This window comes from Dromaius novaehollandiae, unplaced genomic scaffold (genome assembly GCF_036370855.1).
Source record: "Dromaius novaehollandiae isolate bDroNov1 unplaced genomic scaffold, bDroNov1.hap1 HAP1_SCAFFOLD_31, whole genome shotgun sequence".
NCBI classification, from domain to species: Eukaryota; Metazoa; Chordata; class Aves; order Casuariiformes; family Dromaiidae; genus Dromaius; species Dromaius novaehollandiae.
Genome location: NW_026991289.1, coordinates 3,657,797 through 3,676,961, shown reverse-complemented (window position 1 = coordinate 3,676,961; position 19,165 = coordinate 3,657,797). Strand labels below are relative to the sequence as shown.

Genomic DNA, 19,165 nt, shown 5'->3' with positions numbered 1-19,165 from the left:
CGCCAAGGGTTTAACCTGTGAGCCCGGAGCAGGGACTCCCAGACCTTGGCTTTGGAGGAAGAGGAGGACAGAGAAGGAGGTGCAGGACCCCACAAAGCCAGGGCAAAGCCGCGGCCCGGCTGCTCCACCTCCGAGGCACACGAAGTGTGGCAGGTGGACGGCACCCACGGCGCCAGCCGGCTCCACCCAGATGTTGAACGGGCCGACGAAGGTCCATCTCTCCGCGTCAGCTCCCCACAGGTGCTGCTGCCAGGAGCCGTACTCGTAGCTCAGGGTAACCACCGCCTTCACGTCGAAGCACAGATAGGTCTCAGCGCACCGAAACAAGCTGGCACCAGGGAGGGAAACTCTGAGTGGCAAAGAGGAGAGCTGGATCAGGGAACGGTCAGGAGGTCTAGCTTGGACCCATGATGGAGTTAACATCCTGCACGAGCAGCGCTTAAAACCTGCCTCCTAGAGAGGCCAAAAGCTCTCAGATAACAGCAGCCGCCTGGTAGACACCATAAATTCAAGCAGGCTGCTCCTACCTCAGTCCCGCCAAGCATTCGGCCATGTTGCCTGAGATGCCCCCAATTTGGAGCCACCACCTCTCACCTGTAGGCTTTCTTGCCACCCTCATCTCAAATGATCTCTGGCACAGTCGCTTCTGGGAGATACTGGAGAGAGGAACGAGCGTTAGCTTGGCACCCACCAGAGATGTCCCAGGAGCTCTGCGAGGTGCCGTGGGAGAAGAGCTTGGTAGTTTTGGAGCCAAGGAGGTGAGAGGGACCAAAGCCCAGCCTCGTGGTTTGCATCCTTGCGGGAGTATCACGCGCACGGAGATGATCCCCAAAATTCAGCGCAAGGAAGGAAAGGCAGAGCAGATGGAGAAGATGCATCACACCATTCTCCATCACCAGCTCAGCAAATGGGCAGGAAAAATTAAAAAGCAGGCAGAAAAAATGAAAAAACCCATCTCAAGCCCATCCCAGCAGGTCCCCAGAGACCCAAGGTGGATGTACGTCTCTCCCACCATGCGGCCAGGGCTGCCCAGGCATCTAACCCTGGGCGAGGTGACTCTTGGGGACAACGGAGAGGGACGCCGGAGATAAGGAGCTCCCACCTTGTCCCTCTGACAGCGGCCACAGCTGTCCTCCTCCCTGCGTCGGGCCACCAGGGAAACATCTGTCACGGAAATAGCAGAAGAAATAAATCCCAGACGGCTTTCGAGGCTCTTCAGGGTGTTGTGAGGCAATGGTAACTGCATGCTAGAGCAGCTGCGCTCTCGCTCGCGGTGTGCGACGCTACAGCGTGATCTCCTTTGACCTCGTTTCAACCAAGATCAGACCTGGACCATCCTCCTCTCCCCGGCTGAAGGTTGGGTGAGTTGCATCCCGCCGTTGGTCCCACCAGGGCTGAGCCTCGGTGAAAGGCAGCTCCCCGTTTCAGCAAAATTAAGTGCGCCGGCAACGGGACACGAAGCCCCTGAAACGCCCGTGAAACCTCCCTGTGGACAAGCTCAGCACCACTCACCGGGATTAGATGAGTCCTCCTCGGAGCTGGATGAAAAGCCAAACCTGGACATCACTGAAGAGACACGAGAATAGGTTAAAAGACACAAAAGAAAGACGATGAGCGACACGGAGCCTCAGCGGAGGTCGGAAACATAACCTCGCTCACCCGTCAGCGCAGCATCTTGCTGCACCCAGGACACAACTTCAGCTCATCTGTGGGTTTCTGGAGGAGAAAGAGAGGGAAAAGTCCTCAAAATCTGGAGCCCGGATCAGCTCTCCGCTAAACTGCCGGCTGCAGGCAGGAGCCAGGCTGCCCCATTCCCCGTAGCAAGCAGGAGGGACTTTGTGCCATCTCAGAAGGGTTCAGGACCCAGCTGGATCAAGCCCTGCTTCGAGCAGGTTGGGCCAGAGACCTCCCAAGGTCCCGGCCGAGTTGGATTGTCCCCGCGTTCCCACAACGCTATGCCTGAAACCACCACAACACCCCGTCCCCAAGCGGATGAAAATGGGACCGACCTGCTTCTCTTGCTGCCACCAGAGAAAAGCCACGATTGTTGCTTCTGCTCATTTCTGGAAGGAGACGCAGAGAGGAAACCGGTGGGAAACCCGTTACAGCGGCGCGACGTGGGACGAGGACCCCAACCCAAGAGGACACCCTTAACCCCCCTCCAACCTCCGTCCCAGGGAGGGGGTGCAAGGAAAGAGGACTAGGTTTCACACCCATTATTTCTGCCCCGCTTTTGGCTTGGGAAGTCCCGGCTCCTTCTCCAAGTGACCTAGGTCAAACCGAGCCATGGCTCCAGGGCGTTTCGTTCCTCAGAAAACGCACGTGCAAGGAGGTGGACGTCACTTGTTGGGACAAAGCCAGGAGGAGAAAGGTAGCTGCTCCAACTAGGAGGGTCCAAGCAGCTCTTCTGCACCCTCAGGAGTCAAAAAGAACCAAAAACGGGGCCAGACTGAGCACCAGAAGAAGTAAAAACATGATCTGGGAGCAACTCAGCTGGTAGATCGCATCCTTGTTGGCTGAGAGTCCATAGAGATGCATTGAAGTGACAACGTGTTGGAGGCTTCATGTGTCCAAGGGACCACGTGTCCGAGGGACCACACGTACTTCGGAAATGGAGGAGCCCACCAAGTCCCGACAGAGATGACTGACTGGAAGGACGAGGCAGTACTGGGAGCTGGAAGGAGTTTTGGTGTCTAAAGCTGGGGCTGAATCCCACCGCAAGGGTTGGAGGGGCCAAATCCCACCACGAGCGCTGGAGGAGCTGAATCTCCCCTGGGAAGCTGGAGGAGATACAACCTACCCAGAAACTTGGAGAGGGTAAATCCTACCTGAAGAGTTGAAGAAGATAAACATCACCTAAAAAATCAAGTATGAATCCCACCAGGAGAATTGGAGAGGAATCCCACCTGGAGAACTGGAAGAGAAGGAAAATCTCACCTGAGAAATCAAATATGAATCCTACCAGGAGGATTAGAAAAGGCAAATCCCACCTGGAGAGTTGGAGGAGGAGATAAATCCCACCTGGAAGAACAGGTGTGAATCCCACCAGGAGAGCTGAAGAAGCCAAATCCCACCTGGAGAGCCAGAGGAGAAGGAAGATCTCACCTGGAAAGACAGAGAAGGTTGGATGAGGTCAATCCCACTCCAAAAGTTGCGTGAGGTCAATCCCACCGCAAAGGTTGGATGATATCAATCCCACCCTGAAAGCTGGACAAGCTGAATCCCACCAAGAACACTGGAAAAGCTGAATCCCCCCAGGCAAGTTGGAGAAGGTCAATCCCACCCAGAAAACAGGACAAGGACAATCCAACCGGGAAAATCAGAAGGAGTCAATCCCAACTGGAGAGCTGCAGGAGCTGAAACTCACCCGGAAGGCTGGAAAAGGTCGATCCCACCACAAAAGCTGGCCGAGATCAATCCCACCTGGCAAATTAGAAAAGCTCAGTCCCGGCCCAAAAGCTGGATGGGATCAAGCCCACCTAGAAGGCTGGATGGGATCAAGCCCACCTAGAAGGCTGGAGAAGGTCAACCCCACCCCAAAAGTCGATGAAGTCAGTGTCACCAGGGAGACGGAAAAGGCCGTTCCCACCCCAAAAGCTGGGGGAGTTCGGGGCCACCAGGGAGATCAGACGAGGCCATTTCCACCCAAATGTTGAAAAGGTCAGTGCATTGCTTGCACAACCCTGGCCCTCGCACCCCCGTCCCTCACACACCCCATTCCTCGCACACCCTGTCCCTAGTGTACGCCAATCACTCGTGCACCCCTGTCCCTCACACACCCGTCCCTCGCACAACCTATCCTTCGCACACCCTGTCCCTCACACACCCTGTCCCTAGTGTACCCCAATCCCCCTCACACCCCGTCCTTCACACCCCCGTCCCTCGGGCATCATGTCACCCCGGTCCCTCTCACTCCCATCCCTCGCACCCCTGTCACCCGGTCCCTCGCACCCCAGGTCCCTCGCACCCCCGTCACCTCGTCCCTCACACACCCATCCCTCGCACCCCTAGTCCCTTGCACACCCTCAACCCCGTCCCTTGCACCCCTGTCCCTTGGGCACCATGTCACCCCATCCCTCACACACCCATCACCCTGTCCCTCGCACCCCCGTCACCCCATCCCTCGCACCCCCGTCGCACCCTCATTGTCGTCATCGTTGTCGTCGCCGCCGCCGCCGCCACCCCGGAGCCGCTTTCGCTTGGAGCTGCTTTCGCTTTTTGCTCCTGCCGGAACTGGAACCCGGCGGCCGCTCGGGGTGGGGGGGTGCATGGTGCTGCCCCATGGCTGCCCCACGGCCGCCCCATGGCAGCCCCACATCAGCCCCACAGCACTGCCCCACGCACACGCCAGCCCCACGGCAGGGCCCCACGGCAGCCCCACGGCACTGCACCACGTGCACTCCAGCCGCACAGCAGCCCCATGGGAGCCGCGTGGCAGCCCCACGGCCACCCCGTGGCCTCCCCACGGCATCCCCACATCAGCCCCATGGCGCTGCCCCATGCACATGCCAGCCCCATGGCAGGGCCCCACGGCAGCCCCACAGCACTGCCCCACATGCACACCAGTCCCTCGGCAGCCCCACAGCAGAGCCCCATGGCACTGCCCCCCTGCACACGCCAGCCCCACACACATACCGGCCCCACAGCGCTGCCCCACAGCAGCCCCACGGCCCTGCCCCACGCACAGGCCAGCCCCACGCAGCCCAAGGCAGCCCCCAGGCTTGCCAACCCCATGGCAGCCCCACAGCAGGGCCCCACAGCAGCCCCCCGCACACGCCAGCCCCACGGCAGGACCCCACAGCAGCCCCATGCACACAGCAGCCCCACGCACACAGCAGCCCCACAGCAGGGCCCCATGGCAGCCTGGCAGCACACGTGTGTGCAAGGCAGCCGCACGGCGATGCCGGGGGGGGGGGCACACGTGTGTGTGGGGGGGCGGGGGCCAGCAGGGCCATGTGTCCCCCGTCCCCTCCCCCCAGGGACCCAGGCGTCCAGGACCCCCCCCCCCAGGTGCCATGGGGATCCCCATCCCCCCGCAGGGACCTAGGCGTCCGGGACCCCCCCGGGGCTCAGGCGTCCGAGCACCTCCCCTCCCCCCACCCGGGGCGCCCGGCCGTTACCTCAGGGCCGGCTCGGACGCCTGGGTCCCCCCCGCCGGGAACTACAACTCCCAGCAGGCCGTGCGGCCGCCGCGCCCCCCCTCTTCCCGGCGTCCCGCGCGCGCGCATTGGGCGGGCGCTGAGGCGGCGGCGCGTCCGCGGGGAGGGGGCGGGCGCTGGGGCGGCGCGCGCGCGCATTGGGCGGGCGCTGAGGCAGCGGCGGCGCACGCGCGCGCGGGCAGGGGGTGGGGGCGGGAAGATGGCGACGGAGCGGCTGGAGGCGGCCGCGGGCCCCGGCGCGGGGGAGCTGCTGCCGCTGCCGCCCTCCGCGGCCTGGGCCCCCGCCGAGCTGCAGGCCACGCTGGCCGACATCGGCGCCCCCGCGCAGGGTCTGGGGGGGGGCGGGACCGGGACGGGGGGCGCAGGGATGGGGGGTGTTTGGGCACAGGGAGGGGGGGACTAGGGACAGACCCTGGGGGCTATTTGGGGACGGGGGGGGTTGGGGACAGGGATGGGAGGGGACGGGGACGGGGGGGGTTGGGGACAGGGGTAGGAGGAGACAGGGATGGGGGGGTTGGGGACAGGGATGGGGGGAATTTGGGGACGGGGATGGGAGGAACAGGGATGGGGGGGTTAGGGACAGGCCTTGGGGGCTATTTGGGAACAGGGATGGAGGGATGGGGGGTTTTGGGGACAGGGGTATTTGGGGATGGAAGGGGTTAGGGACTGACCCTGGGGGCTATTTGGGGATAGGAAGGGGGGGACAGGGATGGGGGGGTATTTGGGGACGAGGGGGTAGGGATAGGCCCTGGGGGCTATTTGGGGATGAGGGTGGGGACAGGGATAGGGAGGTTTGGGGGATGGGGAGTACTTGGGGATTAGGGGTTTGGGGACAGGGATGAGGGGATATTTGGGGATGGGAGGGGGTTAGGGACAAGTCCTGGGGGCTATTTGGGGACAGGGAAGGGGGGTTGGGGACAGGCATGGGGGGGGGACAGGGATGAGGGGGCTCTTTGGGGACGAGAGTGGTTAGGGACAGGTCCTGGGGGCTATTTGGGGACAGGGAGGGGGGGTTGGGGACAGGCATGGGGGGGCAGGGATGAGGGGGCTCTTTGGGGACGAGGGGGGTTAGGGACAGGCCCTGGGGGCTATTTGGGGATGGGGGGGGGGACAGGGGGTTGGGGACAGGGAGGGGGAGCTATTTAGGGACTGTGGTGGATTGATTCACGGACTCCGATGTGCTGGATCACAATCAACTTTATTCAAGCAAGCAAGCCCTTTACATGAGCTCTAGCTTGGATCGGTACTTTCCCGAAGGTCACGTTCCCATCATCACTTCTCATCCCGTGCGGCTACTACCTTATCTACATAGTGCTATTTATTCCTCCCAAGGCTTTCGGCTCCTTAACTCTTATCTTGTCCAATCCCTCGCTGTCTGCCCCTACATCTCCCCCTTTTTTATTTTCTAAACTAAATATTGCCAGTGCAGTGTGTATTTGTACAGCAAGTACTTGATGCAAAGTCCTTCGAGTCGTTCTCTGCACAAGGCTTATTAAGCAGGGGAGACAGATAGCAAGGGCTAGAAATCTTAGCAAGATTACCAATCCACACGCCAGTACCTTCTTAACTCACGACCCCAAACATAACGTCCAGTCCTGTCCCTCAAAAGGGTTCCACTCTGATTCTATCTGCAGTGATAGTGCACCTCTATTAGTGAGGTCGTGTAGTCGCGGTAAGCTTTTATGAATCGATATTGACTCTGCACGAGGCAGGCAGGTATTGCCAGAAAATGTCCCGACATGGGCTCATCTTAACTGGCTCTCAGTCCTCATTTGGTGTTTCGAGGGATGCGTCAACAGGTCGAATCAGCCGTGCAGGCATCCAACGAGGCCCATTACCTGTAGAGAGACAAGCATAACCTTTCCCCCACGTTATTAAGGCTGCTGGTTCACTCCATTGACCCGTTTCCAGGTTCTTGTAGTGAACCCAAGGCTGTTCTCGCCATGTAGGGCATGAGAAATGCTTATTAACTGCACTTTGGTCCATATAACGGTTTAAGAGGTTGAGAACATATAAGGCTTTCCACAGCTGCTCTTGTGGGGAGGCACCGGGGCTATTCCCCCTTTTTTGCTTTTCAAGCATGTCTTTTAGAGTACGATGGGTACGTTCCACTATTGCCTGGCCAGTTGGGGAATAGGGAATTCCGGTCACGTGAGTGACCCCCAGGTTTGAGGAAATGCCCGTGTTTGTTGTATGCGGGACCATTGTCAGCTTTAATTTGAGTGGGAACCCCCATTGTGGCGAAACAGGCAAGCCAGTGATGGCATACATCACGGCTTTTTTCCCCAGCATGGGCAATAGCGAAAATGTAATGGGAAAAGGTATCTACAGAGACATGGACATATTTCAATTTTCTGAATAAGGCATAATGGGTAACGTCTGTCTGCCAAATACTGCAGGGTTGCAGGCCTCGAGGGTTAGTCCCTAAGTAGGGTGGTAACAGGGATACATTTTGGCAATCAGGGCAACTTTGAATAAAGTTTTGGGCCTAGTCCCTTGTGATATGATAATTTTTTGTGGCGCTTTTGCATTTTAGTGGGAAAAAAAAAAATCGTGGGACAGTTTAGCCTGCTGATCCAAAGTCCCTTGCTGGGTTCTGCTGAGTTTTCCTCCTTTGTCAGGAATGGGCAATCCTCCTGACATAGTTGGACCAACTCTTTTTTTTTTTTTTTCCTTCCTTCTTTTATTACACACTCTCTTTCTCTCACTCTCTGGGAACCGTGCTCACACCCCCCGAGTCTTTAACTGCGAGGACTGCTGTCCCTTCGCAGCGGGCGGCTTCTCAGCCGATGAGTGCCCCGGTCGGTTCCCAGGCTATACGCACTCACACACACAGTACTGTTCACGCTCACACCAGTCACAGTGACTCTAGACTTCTGTCTTACAGTCTTGCAGTGCGCCTTACGCTGATCAGGCTGTGCACCCCTTCTCCAGCTGGACCGAGCTGGGACTTAAAACCCACTCTAACCCTGGGGATGGGACTCGCACCCGTCCCCTGCCTGGTGCGCCTTACGGTGGCCAGCCCATGTACCCCTTCAGTGCAGTGTTACCAGACCAGGATTTAGAATTTAGGCGGGAATTTAAGACTCACCTTCTCGGTGCCTCTCGTTGCCAAAGATCCCAGGTGAACTCACCTGATGGCGCCAGATGATCGTTTGGAGATGAGAGGCCCTGACAGTGGTCGCCTAGGGTCCCATCTGGGATGCCAAACGGTTATGGAAATTAGGCTTGTCGGCCACCATAACAGGGCCCGACCCTAGGTTCCCGCAGAAAAGTTCAGAGCCAAATCAAAACAAATTAAATAATTAAATATTAATGATGCGCGTGCCGTAATTACAGCTCGAGCTGGGTGCCTCCGAAGAGGGACCGTAACATACACAAATCCTGGGTAATTATTCCTCCTCCAAAGAGGGACCCTAACATAAAAAAATCCTGGGCAATTATTCCCACCCCTCACGTGGTAGTTAGACCAATAGTAATTTTTTTGGTCTGGGGTCTCCTGCTCCTCATTGGGTCTCATCGTCATTCTGAGGTAAGCTGTTTTTCTCCTTACTTCTGTTTTTTGCGGTCTCTGATGATGGTTGTACCTCTGTTTTTGTTGGGTCTTACTGTTGTGTCTCAAGGTCCTGAGGAGGAGGAGGAGGAGGAGGTGATTCTAAATCATAACAATTAACACTGCCCCAGCAGTGAGCTAAGGCTTTGCCACTCAAGGACCTAATGCCCTGCACTGGTCTTATTTCAAAGCCTTGACACCCTCCCTTTGGGAGTGTGAGACGCAGGAATGCAGACTGCTTGTAACTTCCTTATCTTCCCAGCTGGAACCAGCTCTGAGGCCCTTTTCTTACTGGACTAAGTAAAAGTTCGTTATTTTCTCTAAGTGCGGCCTAAGGCTTCAGCAAATGTAGCTCCTCATGCCAAGCAAGATTTATAGAAGTTGTGCTAAGCGGCTACCTCTAGACAGTTTCAGTTCGCTATTCTTTAACACTACTGCATTATTAGCAAAGAGTTTCTAGGGTCCTGCCACACGAGAAGAAGAGTGTCTGCACCAATTAGGTATACGGGTTGTATCTGCCCTTAGCCTTTGCTAATAGGAGAGGGAAGCAACTGCTCTGCCTCTAGCCTAAAAGTACTTGTGGTTGGACACATCCCAGAAGTGTTAACTTCAAGAATCTCCAACAAGGAATCCTTTCTGAAAGATGACCTCTTGGACTCCAAATACTCTAAGCTGCATATTTCTATGTATTTCACAGTCTGTGCGGGATATCTGGCTGCAGATCCTGGCAAGAGCTGAGGAAACTCAAGGCCTGAACCTCAGCGCACAGAAGGCAGCAGGCTGCCAGCATCCCTGACTCTCGCCACCAGGGCAGCCTGGGTCCTGCGAGCCAAGTCACCTCCTCACCTCGCAGCGCTCCCCAGCTCCCCAGCCTGGCGGCACTCCCCACGCACAGCACTGCTCTCTCCAGGCACCTCCTCCTGGGACAAGTGCCAAGACACTGGAGCCACCACCCATCCCCACCACAGGGCACCCCACCACTGTGACACACCACACCCCCAACTCTCGCCTCACAGAGGGTGGCCTGCCAACACGTGCCTGTGCAGCAGGGACACACAGGGCACATGACCATACATGGCACCAGACAGGGCACCCCCAGGGCCCCAAAACATATACAGACCAATTCTCCAGCCCTTCATTTCTCATCTATGCCTCCAAGGCCTTGCAACACAGACTTCCACTCAACAGTCACTCACAGCCCTGCGCCTGCTCACTTCCCACCTCCAAGAATTAAAGAACAGAGATATCGTTCAGATCTCAGAGAAAACATCTCAGAAGCCTCCTGGCATTTTGATGTGGAAGAATATTCTGCAGCACACAGACACTGGAAATCAGAGATTACTTGTTGGGGACCAAGACTGAGTGATGCTGTGTAGGATAGCAGAGGATCTTTAAGGCAGAAAGTAATGATCTGGTAACTATGATTTGTGGCCAGAATGTGTGCACGTGAGTTGCCAGTGATCATGTGTCTTCCTGCCTGTGTCAGCAGACACGGTGTGCCTTCCTGCCTACGTGTCAGCAGCTGCGGTGGGCCTGTCCTGCTGGACTGTCCTGCCCGCCTGCTAGGCATCAGAAGACACCTTCTACCTATCACAGGATGCCACAATGCCAAGGAGATACTTGGAGGAGTGGCTGAGCCTGATGGCTACATAACCAGCCATCGTGTTTTCAATAAAGGCTTTCTTGCACCATTCTTCTGTGTCGTCGAATGCCACAATTACTGATGTCACTGCTCACACCAGCACTTCATTCATTTAGCAGCGTAAATATTCTAGCTGGACGCCCTCCTCCACCGGCAGCAGGCTGTAAGCCAGTACTTAGCAAGAGGTGCATGGTTAAAGTCCGTGTCTACATTCACCAGTGAACATCATCCACATTTTAAATGTAGCACTACTAAATTCATGATGAGGCAGTGGAATAACATGTGACAGATGGTGTGGAATATTATTATCTACTTCTGCTTGATTTACTAGTTGCATCTCTACGCTGCTGCAGAGCTCTGCAGGTGTCAATCCCTCCTCCCAGCACACTCACCAAACCCAGGAGTGACCTCACCGCCAACATCCAAGCCATGGGCCTTCTCCTGGCCTATCAACTGCTCCGGCAGAAGTGACCTCACAAGTCCATACCAGCAGATGCCAGCTGATGGCCTATGGGCTTCAGAGACACAAGTTGCCTCAAAATAACAGCCCCAGTCATGAACATGCTGCTGCCCTACCAGGTACTCTGGCCCAGGAGACCTCACAATCTGCTTCCACACCCATCTGCCTGCTGCTGGCCTACCAGGGACTCAGGCAGAAGTGACCTCACAAGCAAATACCCAAGCCATTAGCCAAGTGTGAACCTTGAAGAGAGAAGTGACCTCACAGTGACTTTCCCAGCAATGTGCCTCCACACAGTCTACCAGGCACTGAGACAGAGCTGAGCTCACAGACATTCCTCCACCACGTGCCTGCTGCTGGCCTACCTGCTGCTCTGGAGGAAATGACCTCAAAGTCCACTCCCAGCAAGGGGCCTGCTGCTGCTGGCCTGTCACATACCGAGACACAACTGACCTCACCAGCACATTCCCCACTTCACAGCCTGCTGCTGGCCTATCGGCTTCTCAGCCAGAAAGCACCTCACAGGCACCTTTACAGCCAGGCGCCTGCCGCAGCCCTAGAGGCTGCTGGGACAGGAGGGACCTCAGAGTCAGTTCCCAGCCAGGTGCCAGCTGCTGGCCTGCCAGCTGCTCTGTCTGCAGTGACCTCACAAGGGACTTCCCAGCCAGGGCCTGCTGCTGGCCTATCAGGGACTCAGAAGGAGATGACATCACAGTCCCCTCACAGCCATGTGTCTGTCACTGGCCTACAAGCCTCTGAGACAGAAGCTACCTCAGGATAACTTCCCCAGCCATCAGCCGAATCCTGGCTTAGCAGCTGCTCAAGCAGAAGTGATCTCCAAAGCACATGTCCTAGCTGTGGACCTGCTGCTGCCCTATCAACTGCTCAGCTGGAAGTGACCTCACAAGCACCTTTCCAGACGCCGCTCTGCTGCTATCCAATCAGGTAATTGGTCACAAATGACCTCACAGTCAACATTCAAGCCTGGTTCCTGCTGCTGGCCTATCAGGGACTCTGGCAGAAGTGACCTCATCATCAACAGCCGAGCCACGGGCCTTCTGCTGGCCTGTCAGCTCCTGACCAAGAGCTGATTTGACACTGGGGATCTCCTGGCCCAGCTCTTGCAGACAGCTGTGACCTCCCTGCCCACAGCCCGGCCACGCGGCTATTGCTGCCTGCAGCTCCCCTGCCTCCCCCAAGGCTCAGCCAGCTCCTGAGCGGCCGCCCAGACTCACCCCAGGGCCTCGTGATGCTCATCAGGCAACAAAACACCCGCTACGGAGCAGTTACTACCCCAAAGCAGCAGCTCCGGGAAAGGCAGGAAAATGGGTCTGCGACCCAGGGCAGGGGCAAAGCTTCCTGCCCCCAAACCCCCGCAGCTGCACCGGCCCAGCTGCTCGGGGGCAGCCGGCACGTCTGGCTCGCAGGGCAGCTCCCCCGGGGCCAGGGCACTTTGTCCCGTGCTCCCGGCCCCACCAGCCCCCGCTGCAGCTCCGGGAGGAAAGCAGCCCCAGGGCAGCACCGCTGCCCCCGCCCCGGCGGGAGGGCACCCGCTGCCATCGGAACGCGCCCGCAGCCCCGCCAGCCCCGCTCACACCCGCTCTGCTCCCGCCCCCTCTGCCCTGCTTGTCTCCCGCCCCGCTTCCAGGGCTGGGTTTTTCCACATGCTGCACTCCGATTGGCTGACAGAGACGTCAGTCAAGTCCCACCCTGCCCTCCCCCTCAGATCAGCCAATAGGAGGTAGCACTGGGGCATTGCCAGGGAAACATCCCAGCCTGCTGCCCTGTCGGCCAGCTCTGCCCCGTTCCCCTTTCCCCCTTTCCCCCACCGCGGTGGGGCGCCACGTTGTGGGTGCCAGCACGGGGCGCGGCGGGGAGCGGCAGGGCCTGGGGGCAGCCTGGCGCCATGTGCCTGGGCAGTGCGGGGCCCCGGGGCCTGGCTGCTGCCCCGCAGGGTCTGGGCTCTGCCGCAGGGGCTCTGCAGGGCTCCTGGCTGCCCTGCGCCCGGGGGCCATGCTCGGTGCAGGGGAGCAGCCCCGGGGCCGGTGCTGGTGCCGGTCCTGGTGCCGGCGTGGGGATCCTGGGCATAGCCAGGGTGCTGGAGCCCACAGGCAGCATCCTGCTGCCCCTGGGCAGGGCAGGGCAGGGCAAGGCAGGGCCCTCTGGCCCCTGGGGCCCCGGCCCCCTGCCTGCGGCAGCCCCAGGGCTCGGCAGCCCTCGCACTGCGACCGGCAGGGCTGGGCCGCAGCCAGGCAGGGGCTGCTCTCTGCGGGGCCGGGCTGGGCTGCAGCACGTCACTCCACAGGGTTGAGGACCCCCAGGGCCCCAGGGCAGCCAGGGCCAGAGCAGCTCTGGGGCTGCCAGTGCTGGGCAGCAGAGGTGTGGGGCCGGGAGGGGGCAGGGGAGATGGCCCTGCTGGGCTGCCCCCAGCACTGCCCCCCACGGCTCAGAGAAACAGGCTTGGGGTCAGCAGGGACTTGTGGGGTGGCGATGGCACCCCCACCTGTTCCCCAGCTGCTCCCCCAAACAGGCTGTCTTTTGGGTACAGAGGTCTGACCCCCATTTGCAGGAGGACAGGGGCTGTGGCCATCGGAGGACAACATCTCTGAGCCCAAAACATGCTCTGCCAAGTTGGAAGCATAAATGGATCCACAGGGAAGGAACAGAGGTTCTTCCAAACAAGAAGATGCCTTAGAGTAATTACAAGGTGTAGGATCCATTTCCAACATGGGCCTTTCCAGCAGGCTCTTGAGAGCCCCATGGGAGCTGCAGGACACCCCAGCCTCCAGGACACAGGACCCCTTTCCTGCCAGAGCCAGATCCCAAAGGGCGGCCCCCTCCCATGGAAACCTGGAGCTGGATTGCCCCCTGCCATGATGGGCTAGGCTTGGGTCTCAGGGCAGCCTGAGGCCCAGGACCCAGTAGCCCTGGCTGCCACATTGTCCCCTGAGCCAGGTGGGACCCTCAGGCAGGGCACTTGTGACAGCCCCCAGCCCTGTCCAGCCACCCCCACAGCCCGGGAACCCCAGCAGTTTTTGCAGTTTACAGTCTCTGTGCGACACCTTGGGAAGGAGCTCCCCAAGCCCTTACCCTTGGCGGAGAGCTGCAGGAGCGTCAAGAACAAGGAACTGCGGTCCATGCTGATGGTCTTAGTCCAGCATATCCCTCCATTTCCCTTGCCCCGGGCCCTCGGCTCACCTGTCCTTCCAAGGAAAAAGGACACTCTTCCTGTCTCATCCTGCAAAACTCTTCTCCAGCATATCCCTGCTCCTCTGCCTTTCAGCGAGGGGCCCCAACGCAGCCCCACTGCCTCCCGTCCCCATACTTTGCCATGGGACAACTCCAAAGGGCAGCAGTGGGGAGCGTGTGAGCAGTGCCCAGCAGTGCCCACGTCTTGCAGGCAAGTGAGAGTTCTGCCGTGGCACTGGGGAGACCTCCCTGTGATGCATCGCTTCCCACTGTGACCTCAGCTCGTGTCATCTGGGGGCTCAGTAGGTCACTGCCATGGAGATGGCAGAGCCAGGGAGAGAGCAGAGATAACTTCCCCTCACATCCTGGAAAGCAGTCACCTGCCCTCACCCCAGTTAGTTTCCAAAAGTTGCTCATAAATCCTTCAAGAACATCTCCAGATGGCGACAAAGGCTGTGAAATAGCTAAAATGGGGCACTGAAGAGGTCACTTCTGCACCCCTGCGCTGACAGGTCTCTGCACTGGGCAGATTTGTGTGGGAAGCTGGGGTTTGGGGGTTGGCTTGGGGATTCGTGTTTTTTCAAAGACAGGCTCAAAGTCATGTGGGATGAAACAGCACAAAGCCTGGCCACAAGCTGAGATGTTTTGGTGAGCCTCCAAACTGATTTCAGCTGTGGGTTGCTCTTTTTGTAGAAGCAGGATGTAGGGCAGTATGGGACAGGACGCAGCCTTTCTCCTTGAGGCACCAAAGCAGCCTCTTTGTTAGGTGCAAGCAGGCCTTGTGGGGTGGCGATGGCACCCCCACCTGTTCCCCAGCTGCTCCCCCAAACAGGCTGTCTTTTGGGTGCAGAGGTTTGACCCCATTTGCAGGAGGACAGGGGCTGTGGCCATCTGAGGACAACATCTCTGAGCCCAAAACATGCTCTGCCAAGTTGGAAGCATAAAAGTATCCAGGGGGAGGGAACAGTGGTTCTCCCAAACAAGTAGACACCTTGGGGTTATTACAAGGTGAAGGATCCATTTCCAACACAGGCATTTCCAGCAGGCTCTTAAGAGCCCCATGGGAGCTACAGGACACTGCAGCCTCCAGGACACAGGACCCCTTTCCTGCCAGAGCCAGATCCCAAAGGGGGACCCACTCCCAGGGAAGCCTGGCCATGGATTGTCCCCCACCCTCCACAAGGGGATGGAGCCGGCCCCACAGGAGCCTTGAGGCTCAGGGTAGCACCATCCCCAGGACCCAGGAGTCCTGGCTGCCACATTGTCTCCTGAGCCAGATGGAACCCTCAAGCAGGGCTCTTGTGGCAGCCCCCCAACTTCACAGTCCAGGATCCACAGCCGTTTTTTCAGTTAACTGTATCAATGCAACACCTCAGGAAGGAGCTCCCAAAGCCCTTACCCTTGGAGAGCTGCAGGAGTGTTGGGAACAGTGAACTGCAGTGCCAGCTGATGGTCTTGGTCCAGCAGTCCTCCATCTCACTCCCCGCCTTGCCCTCAGCTCTTCTGTCCATCCAGGGAAAAAGGATGCTCTTCACAACTCATAACCCAAAACTCCTCTCCAGCCTGCTCCTCTGCCTTTTTCAGAGGGGCCCCAAGGTGGTCTGCTACCTCCTGTCCCCAATCCTTGCCATGGAGCAACTCCAAAGGGCAGCAGTGGGGAGCACGTGAGCAGCGCTCAGCAGCTCCTGGGTGTCACAGGGAAGTGAGGACACTGGTGCGGTACCAGGGAGACCTCCCTGTGATGCAGCACATCCCACTGTGACCTCAGCTCGTGTCATCAGGGGGCTCAGTAGGTCACTGCCGTGGAGATGGCAGAGCCAGGGAGAGAGCAGACAGATTTCCCTTCCCCTCCCCGTCCTTCACCTCAGGTATTTTCCAAAAACTTGCTGATAAATCCTTCAGGAACATCTCCAGATGGTGCCAAAGGCTGTGAAATATCCAAGAGGGGGCCCTGGAGAGGTCACTTCTGCACCCCTGCACTGTCAGATCTCTGCACTGGGCAGACCCATGTGGGAAGCTGGGGTATGGGGGTTGGTTTGGGGGTTGGCATTTTTCAAAGACGAGATCAAAGTCATGTGGGAACGAAACAGAACAAAGTGTGGCCACAAGCTGAGCTGCTTTGGTGAGCTTCAAAACTGGTTTCTACTGCGGGTTGCTCTTTTTGTAGAAGCAGGATGTAGGACCATGTGGCAAGAGGACACAGCCTTCCTCCTTGAGGCACCAAAGCAGGCTCTTTGTTTTTGAAAGTCCTCAGCAAGGTGTCTCGGTCCGTGGCGCTTAAGGTAGAGATGATACACCAGAAAAGAGCAAACGTGCCCTTAATGCACATCATCCGGAGAGCTTTATCTGGGACCCTGGTACCTGCCATGCTTCACAGCCATGGTAACTGTACTGCATGAACATGATGCTGCCAACTAATAAGAAAGAAAAAAAAATAGAGAAATGGTAAAAATGTGTGAAGTTTTTGGAAAGAGGATTTTTTTTTGTTAATTATCACACTGAGTTATTTCTTGAGAAGATTTCAGCTTATGGCTAGAATCTCCCTTTGGGGCTTGATTCTGTTGCTGCCTGAGATGCCCTGAGATAGTTGTGTTCCCACGTGGTGCTGGAAATTTTGGACGCGGCTCGTATGGGACATTAGCTTGTCATTAGGAAAATTATCTCAGAACAACTCTGTTGAGAAAACCTATTTCCCTCCATTGACTAGAAAAGGAACTCCAGACAACTGGGTCTGGCATGGGGTGAGATCAGCCTCCTCCCTGTTGTCCCCTAATATGGAGTTGCACTTCATTGACTGTGCAGGGAATAAAAAAGGTGTGTGGCTAGATTCATTGGGACACCTGTAAGATGTCACTATAACACAGGTATGTTGAGATTTGTGCAAAATTTAGCCATCCAAAAATGGAGCATTTCCTTGAAGCTGGGCACCCTGCTTTCCTCATCAGTTGAGAGAGCCCCACACCTCAGAGTTCGACGTGCTCTGTGCAAAGAGTGAGGAGTGGCACGGACAGCCGTGGACAGGGGGTGGTTTCCTGAGTACTGGGATCTGTATGAGACACAAAAATGTCTTGTTTAATGGTGCAGGCTTGATTATAGCAGAAATGTTTAGAAAATAACTTTGAAAATGAAGCAAGAAAGAAATTAAGAAAAAGTTTTAAAGCAAACAAATATTTTGTTATACTTTCCAGCTTTTAATTTTTTTGTGTTCTTATTATTTTTCTTGATTTATTTTCTTTTTCTTTTTTAATACAGTGGTTCTTTAGGGGAATGTTGTGTTTTTTCTTTTTTTTAAAGGAAAGAGATTTTCAGAGCTGAGGTGGGATGCAGTCACAGGGCCATGGATGGCTAGAGCCATTGCAGGTGCCCTGCTCCCCTCTGCCCAGCCTCCCTCTGCAGTTTTGAGGGGCTCCAGTCTCCTACAGGTCCCCTGTGAGAGCTGCCAGGCCCTGGCAAGTCCCTCAGAGACACCAGGGCCTCTCCAAGTGCTACTGGGTGCTTGTGGTTGGACAGCTGAGCTCTGCCTGGAAAGGTGAAGATTCCTTTTTCAACATTAGGAAAAATATGAGCCCACTTTCATCAGCTCAAATGACTGGATAATTTTAATGTCAATGTTTTCCTGTGATGAAAGAGTGGAAATCTTCTGGAAGGGTCTTAATCTCAGGAGAAGAAATATTGATCTGTCCTTGACCTTGTGTTTCCACTGCTCTGTCTATTAGGCTGTGGATGTAATCTCAGTGATCTCTCACATATTTCCACATGTCCTGATTAACTTGATCATTTCCAAAGTTATCTTTGCATCAGATGACCTGGACATATGCACTTTCCATAGTTTCACAGTTCTCCTCCTCCCCTTGCTCTTTATCATTCAGATGCCTCCCAACTCTCCAGTTGCTGCTCTGAGCTTCTGGGAGTCTGAAGCTTGCCTTGTCTTTCAGCAGTCTCATTGTCTCTTCAACCAACTCCTTTGTTCTGTTACTTGACTGTCCTTTCCTATCTATCTGTTGAAAACATTTCAAGGAAGGTTATGTCTTGTGGGCAGTGGAGCTCACTGGAGGCAGCCTGGACTTGGCATAGAGTTACGGAGTGTCTTTTATCTTTTATTAAACAGTTTCAGATTTTATTTTTGTTTCATTGCAATTAAGACATCATTCTGTGCCTGTTTGCATCTAGTTCTCTAAGGAAAGCAGGGGGGAATTGGTGCACATGAGCTGTAACCTTCAGCTACAGACCTGAGAGAAAAAAGGTTAGATTTTAACCAGAGTGCTCTAAGTCCCCAGTGGCTGATGAGGGAAGTGGCAGGGGTGGGGAGCTGGGGACGAAGGTTCTCCATACATGTCTCCTATCAAAAGTACTGCTTTTCCTACATGTCCAGAGTTCATTCGGAGACCCAGTGGGTCAGTGTGAATTGGAGAATGTGGGTATCACTTATTCCAAAAAGTCAAGAATAAAGAAAGCTGCAGAAGCAGACATCTTTCGTTTTCAGGTGCTCCTTGAAATCTGCCTAATTTCAATACTCTCCTGAAAACTTTCTCATTAGCCACACAAGACTTGAAGAACTGAAGAAAATTATGGAAAGAGGCATGGCTCCTTAGGGGTTTTTGCATTTTAATGCCCCTTTGGCTGTATCTGGTGCTGAGCCCATGAACTGCAGATGCTCAGAGGAGACTGAACAAACCTCTCAAGAAGTTAAAGTCAGAAGCAAATCCCAAGTTTCTTGGAGGGTTAACAGTCCCACTGAGGGCCATTACCAAGAAAGTCTCCCCAGGGGCTGATAAGGGCAGAAAGTTGGAGGCCCTGATTGCAGGTAGGCAAAGGCAATGTGCAGGTGGCTGTGATGCCGAGTCAACCTTGATTTATGTTATCAAGCAGAGCAGCCAGGCACTGACAGCCAGCCCCTGGGTAGGGTGATCCTTTCCATCGTGCATTGCTCAGGGCTCTTCCTGGGGGCAGTGTGCGGGTGGGGGTGCGCAATGCTGAGTGCAGGACCATGATACGGCACCTCCTGTGCTTGCAAGGGAGAAGGAGGCAGCAAGGCCACAGTGCTTTAAGGCATGGTGTCTTCTTGTGGGCCTTAGTGGCAGAGACTCCAAGCATAGGCAAGAGGACGGAGACCTCAGTTCTGTTGGAGGCTTTCAGCCTTGGCAGTGCCCTCGGCCACCTCC

General features: G+C 56.2%; 2 long non-coding RNA genes across 2 annotated transcripts; both read right to left on the bottom strand.

Moving 5' to 3' along the window:
* Positions 1-171: 171 nt before the first annotated feature.
* On the bottom strand, positions 172-1,701 carry LOC135325594 (uncharacterized). Its single transcript, XR_010386458.1, has 5 exons — positions 1,660-1,701; positions 1,513-1,566; positions 1,103-1,164; positions 595-656; positions 172-349 (listed from the first exon to the last, which is right to left on the bottom strand). It is a non-coding gene; the product is annotated as an uncharacterized LOC135325594 (long non-coding RNA).
* Positions 1,702-2,015: 314 nt separating this feature from the next.
* On the bottom strand, positions 2,016-3,415 carry LOC135325585 (uncharacterized). The gene is made up of 3 exons (XR_010386455.1): positions 3,368-3,415; positions 3,022-3,105; positions 2,016-2,914 (listed from the first exon to the last, which is right to left on the bottom strand). It is a non-coding gene; the product is annotated as an uncharacterized LOC135325585 (long non-coding RNA).
* Positions 3,416-19,165: the final 15,750 nt, after the last annotated feature.